The sequence below is a fragment of the Canis lupus genome, chromosome 29 (genome assembly GCF_048164855.1).
Source record: "Canis lupus baileyi chromosome 29, mCanLup2.hap1, whole genome shotgun sequence".
Classification (NCBI taxonomy): domain Eukaryota; kingdom Metazoa; phylum Chordata; class Mammalia; order Carnivora; family Canidae; genus Canis; species Canis lupus.
Window position 1 is genome coordinate 10,137,925 of NC_132866.1, and position 5,426 is coordinate 10,143,350.

Here is a 5,426-nt window from a genome sequence, read left to right on the forward strand (position 1 = left end):
CATTATGTCCATGGCACCTGGCCCACATAGCTGTGGGGCCCCCTTATGGGGGACCAGCACTCTTACCCAGTTTCCCCCATAAGGGGTTTAGAGCGCTTCTTACAGCTGTCATTTTCCATCAGTAAATGTGATGCTTGGTTCCTGTCTGCCTCTGCCTCCCATGGCTGTTCACTAGGGTGCCACCAGGGCCCAGGGTGCCGGCTGGCCCTCAGGAGTGGTGTCCTGAGTGGGTACATGAGTGATGATCTTACAGGCCCTGGGACAGCCTTGTGGGGGGGCCCTTGCTGATTGTAGGAACCTCAAGGTCAGCGGATGCCCTCTCAGCCCCAGGTCTAATTTAAACAAAAGATGTTGGCCAGTTACCTGTGGAGGGTGGCCCACAGACGTGGGTCTTTCCGTGTGTCACACGTTGGCCACGACCTCCACTCACATCCTATCTGTGAGGACAGGAGCTGCTGAACTTCGGAGCTGAGAAGAGTAAACGTGGCCATAGAAACTGTCTGCTTGATTGGTTGAACTTTATCGTGGACCTTCCTGGAGACCATGGGATCAGGAACTGGTTTCTCCAGGTCCTGATGGGTGGGGAGGTCGCTAGGACAGTTCACCCTTTGATACCCCTGCCCTCCCCACCATGCAGACTGCACCCCCTGTGCAGTCTTTTCCTCCCATGGGTATTAGTGTGAGTGTCTATCTCAGTGTGTCTAGGAGCATACATGTCTGTGCACATGCAACTAGCTTTGTGAGAATGTGTGCACATGGGTGTCTATCTATGTATGTGTTGGCTGTGAATATGTCTGTGGTAGGTGAGTATACATGGGTGAACATGTGTCTGTGTGTGTGTTCATGGCTGTGCAAGTGACCGTGTTTGTGGCAGCGTGTTTACTAGTGTGTGCATGTGTATGTCTGTATGAACGCGTGGGGGTACACTGATGGGAATGTACCTGGCAGGATGTACAAGGGCATCTGTATGTATAAATGTGTGTGGGTGTCTGTGACACATGTGGTAGTACATTGGTGGGAATGCACCTGGCAGCGTGCACATGTGCATCTGTTTGTACGAGTGTGTGTATGAGGGTGGGAATGCACCTGGCAGTGTGCACATATGCATCTGTATGTACCTGTGTGTGTGTGTGTGTGTGTGTGTTTGCAGCGGTGTGCAGGTGGGAACACACCTGGCAGTGTGCACGTGTGCATCTGTACATACGAGTGTGGGTGTGTTTGCCTGCACAGCAGTACATGGGGGGAACACACCTGGCAGTGTGTGTGTGCATCTGTACATACGAGTGTGGGTATGTGTTTGCCCACACAGCAGTACGTGGGGGGAATGCGCCTGGCAGTGTGCGCGCATGCATCTGTATGTACGAGTGTGTTTGCACGCGCAGCAGTATGTGGGTGGGAATGCACCTGGCAATGTGCACATATGCATCTGTATGTACCAGTGTGTGTGTGTGTGTTTGCACGTGCAGCGGTGTGCAGGTGGGAAGGCACCTGGCAGTGTGTGCACGTGCATCTGTACGTACGAGTGTGGGTGTGTGTTTGCCCGCGCAGCAGTACGTGGGGGGAATGCAGCTGGCAGTGTGCGCGCGTGCATCTGTCCGTACGAGTGTGCCTGCACGCGTGGCCCCGCCGGGAGGGAGAAGCGCGGGTGCTGTGCCCCCATCCCTGGCGTGTTGATGTTATCACTTCGGCTTCCCGAGTCTGGCAGGAGACGCAGAATTAAACGCAGACGCTCTGGTGCCAAAACAAAATCGTGAAAGATTTGAAGCCCCCGTTCCCTGAACTTGCAGCCTATCAAACTGGGAACAAGCCCGGCTTTGTTTCATTTCCTGCGTCGAATGGGGGTAGAACAGTCTGGAGCCGCATTGGTTCTGATAGTGGAGCTGACTCAAAGCCAGGGAATTTAAAATTGCTGAAACCCCAGGCAGAGTGGAGACAGCAAGATGCGACGGGAGGGCGAAAAGCCTGTGTGAACAGGGGAAAGGACACGGTTGCCTCGAGCTAGGAATGAGAAGTGGTGACCTGTCCTTGGGAGCCATAGAAGCATAAAGAGGCAAAGAAACGGGCAGAGGTAGGGCTGTCCCTGACCCTGCTTTGCCCTAGGCTTGGGGTCAGGTGGGCGGGACTGCCACTAAGCACCCAGGAAGCGGGGTCCGGGTGAAAGTGTTCTTCTGTCTGCATTTTATTTTGTGGCCGGGGAAACAGGGTGCAGCTGGGAAGCCACCTCCCCAAGCCCTAGGGAACCTGGGCCTCGTAGACTCCTGGCCCAGTGCTCCCTGCGGGGGCCCTAACAGGTGAGAGCCAGGGCCTCCTGGGGGTCTCCTCACATGCTCCAGGCTGCCTTGCCGTCTTGTTATTTCGCCTTCTGAAAACAAGTTGTTCCCTTCTCTCTGGAGCCTCTGATCTGGAACTAGCCTTACCTGAGTTTTCTGGTTTTCTGGTAACAATAGTGTTGGGCAGCGTGACATCGATCAGGTCACATTTTCACCAGTTATGACTAAAGTGTTTCTTTCTTCTTTTCTCCCTTTATCCACCCTAAGGGAATCGATGACACTCTCCTCCCAGACCTGTAGCTGCCAAGGTGGCTGGCCTGCAGGTCAGGTGTGAATATGGGGTTTGTGGGGTCACACCGGGCCATGGGAGGAATAGAGCGGAGGCGGCAGTGGGGGCAGGGGTTAAGGGAGAGTCATTGTGCTGCCAGGGTTGGGCATCTGAGGCATCTGTGTCCTGGAGTCTGGCTCAGACCAAGCCCATTAAGTGTGGATGGTTACCCCCAAAGCAGTGCTCCTGAGAGCAGGTTGGGACCAGAGCCTGGTTTCTACTCTTGCACTGAGCCTCTTGCATTAGAGAATCAGCAGGCTTGGGGGATGGGATCTCCCTTGCTCTCTACCCGTTCCTCCACGCTCACACTCCTGTAATGGGCACATCTGTATAGAAGACCAGCCTTCCCAGGAAGGGGCTCTTCCTCAGTCCAGAGAGCTGGAGGCTGTGGGCTTTTCAGCAGTGACAGTTAGCCACTGACCTCATCACTGTCGACTCTGTGCCAGAGGAGCACATTAATGGCCATTAAAGCCAAATTCCTAATCTTCCCAGGTTCAAATGACAGCTCGTCCCTCTGTTATCTTTTGCCAAGAACACTTTGGATAACAAATCTCCTTTATTGGGGTTTGTGAAATGAAGTGGGGTACATTTGTGCAGGAAAACACTTTGTAGCTGCTAAAAGGAATGGGGCAAATCTATACAAATCAAAGATAGCCACGATATTCTCTACTCTTTTTACTTTGATAAGTGAAAAAAGCCAGCTGTAGAAAAGCAGGAATTGTTTGATTCCATTTTCATTGCATAATGAGTGTATATGTCTGGAAAGTCATATACCAAACTGCTAATAGTAGTTATCTTGGGGGAGTGGAGCTTAAGAACTTGTGATTTTTACTTTATGTGTGTCTTTGTTCTCTATTGAGCATAAACAATTTTTTAAATTAAAAGATTTCTTATTAATATGGCAGTAAATATACTGTCAGTCTAAGATGACAGGAGTTTGTGGTGAGGCCTTTATAGTGCATGTGGGAAGAATATGAGGGTTAAGAGTTTAGGAGACCTGGCTTTTCTCTTAACTGGGGGATTTTTCATTTTTGTGCCATAGACCTTTTTGACAGCCTGATGAAATCTTTGGACCCCTTCTCAGAACAATGCTTTAAATACATAAAATGAAATTTTATATATATATATAAAGGGAAGCCATGTAAAACACAATTATCAAAACATTAAAATACCAGATTTGTGATATAGTAATATATGTGCATCTTAATGCATCAAGATACAAGATCTAGCTGAAGTTCTAATAACTACTATGATTTAGCATTAGCAACCGAGCATTCATGATATTTTAAGAAATCTGTAATGAGTGAATATTACATGAAAATATCTCTGATTGTCGTTGGTGACAGAATCAGATATGCTAATACTACTACGGTTTGTGGCTTTCCTTCATAAATGAAGGAAATGCTAAATTACAGTTAGAGGTAGTGAAAATGAAGATGTCACTTTTCTCTCCATCTAGCACCACAGACTTGTGTTTGAATTTTCCAGGTTAAGAACTAATGCTCTGGGCAGCCCCGGTGGTGCAGCACGCTGCCTTCAGCCCGGCGTGTGATCCTGGAGACCCAGGATCGAGTCCCGCGTCGGGCTCCTGCATGGGGCCTGCTTCTCCCTCTGCCTGTGTCTCTGCCTTTCTCTCTCTCTCTCTCTGTCTGTCATGAATAAATAAATAAAATATTTTTTAAAAAAAGAACTAATGCTCTTCACTAGCTGTGAGATACTGAATAATATTATTGCCTTTCTGAGAGTCGCAGGCTCCTCATCTGTAAAATGAAGGGCTTAGTTATGGCAAATGCATCTTGTCTTACATGTTAATTGATTAAGAATGACTTGGTGAGGAGTCGAAAACGTTACTGAGATTGCCCCTGAGATCATTTGGAAAGGATGCCATGGGGGATTGGCGATGTCTGCCATGGGCGCTAGATGAAAGAGAGAAGTATGGGCGTGTGTGGCACAAATTTCCGTTCCTGGACTAGATGAGCCTGTGGTCCCTTCCAGTTCTGATATTCTAATAAGTCTGAAATCACTTATTCTCTTCTGATTCTAATTAAAAATATCTGCCGTACAACAACAACAGCACGAGGAATGTTAGTCCGTCCTGAGGGATTTGCGTGTGTGTGGCATTGGCACGACTCTACCCCTGTGGACCTAGTCTTCAGATAGACTTTTCATTAAATGAAATTGTAAGCATTACCTCCAGTTCCAATGATAAAATGGGTACTGGGAACAAATTGTCTAGAAAGAAAACAAGAATTAGTAAACACAATCTTACAAATGAGCCATCTGGAGATTTATTTACATAAGAAAAGAGGAAAGCCTTGGTATTTTCATGCTGGGGTTTATTTCTCTTGCAAGTAGCCACAGGGGTGTATTTATCATGAACACACATCGAGCTTTTTAGCAAAGATTGCTGAAAGCATGAAAAAAGTGATACTCATTTGGTTGGTTACTTGGGGACCGGGTAGAAGGAGAAGAGACAGAGTAGGAGCCACCAAAAAGAAAAAAAAAAAGTTTTTGAATGAATTTTAGCAGATGGGATTTCAAAATAGTTACAATGTGCTCACACCCTGGTTTTGAAATTACACATTATCCCCAAAGTGCCAAATGAGAACAATTTTCCCATAACAAGGTCAAATTTGGAGGCATTAAGCCATCAGGCAAATGCAGAGGGACTGCAGAATAGTGCTTGGGGCCTCAAACTTTGACACAATTTGTTCAGCTGTGGGGAGAGTGGTCTTTCCACCCCAGGGAGCCCCCCTGGGTGTCAGACCAGCTCTGCAGAACCACTTAACCCCCTCTGCTAGCTTGTACCTTTCCCCACTGTTCCCTCA

At 48.1% G+C, this 5,426-nt stretch overlaps 1 long non-coding RNA gene across 1 annotated transcript; it reads left to right on the plus strand.

Moving 5' to 3' along the window:
• The first annotated feature begins 1,857 nt into the window (after window positions 1–1,857).
• LOC140620533 (uncharacterized) lies at window positions 1,858–4,288 on the plus strand. Its single transcript, XR_012020293.1, has 2 exons — window positions 1,858–2,068; window positions 2,538–4,288. It is a non-coding gene; the product is annotated as an uncharacterized lncRNA (long non-coding RNA).
• The last annotated feature ends 1,138 nt before the right edge of the window (window positions 4,289–5,426 follow it).